A 914-nucleotide genomic window follows, 5' to 3' on the forward strand; every position below is an offset into this window, starting at 1 on the left:
CGGCGTTAGTAGCCTCTGGTTTTCATCTTGGCTTTCTCTTGAACGAGCTAATCTTTCTCTCTGAACCTGAGTTTGTCCACCTTTGTAGTGAGGGGGATTGGACTCGATCACTGGTATTTGCAGGGAACATTTTGAAAATTTGTGGGAACATTTTTGATTGTCATAGTCAATGAGGCACAGTGATGGGGCAGGGTTCTACTAGGTTCTACTAGCATTTTGTGGGTGGGGATCAGAGAGTCATGGTATCCTACAGTGCACAAGGCATCCTGGGCCACGTTCCACCAGCGTTTCTTTTCTGGCCATTCAAGTAGGTGAAAAACTTGTTTGTAATTATCTGGGCCTCAAACCCAACTCTGTTTTACATGTAAACTCAGACCATTATTTCGTGGCCTTAATATACGCTGAATTTTCTAGGAAGTCATGTATTATGTAAATGGAAGAAAGTAACATTTTTTTTGTTTGTGGCTTTACCAAGAGTGGTTCGCCATTTTGAAAACTCACGTCACTGATGACAATGCCATTTCTAGTGTTTGAGATGCCAATATAGTGCTTTCTCACACTGCACTTGTAAGGATCGAATTCTTGGTGATTCTATTCCTATTGTTCGGGTCGGCTTTAGCTCAAGCGGTTACTTCCTCAAGCCAGACTTCATTCTATTCCTATTGTTGTTGTACTTATTTAGCTCTTATCTCCAAATGTCAGCTAGAAAGGATAAATGGGGACAATATATCATAAATAGATGTAGCATCTGATTTATTTATTATGTTTTCCAGGTATATTTATGAGAATTTGCATATTGGAAATTTATCTTATTTAATTATGAATTACTTTATTTCTCATTTACATTATAGGGCATTCTATTTATTTTTTAAATGATGTATTTCAGTAGATTATACACCTGTAGTTTCATTTAA

This window comes from Galeopterus variegatus, unplaced genomic scaffold (assembly GCF_000696425.1).
Source record: "Galeopterus variegatus unplaced genomic scaffold, G_variegatus-3.0.2 Scaffold868, whole genome shotgun sequence".
In the NCBI taxonomy this organism is placed as follows: Eukaryota; Metazoa; Chordata; class Mammalia; order Dermoptera; family Cynocephalidae; genus Galeopterus; species Galeopterus variegatus.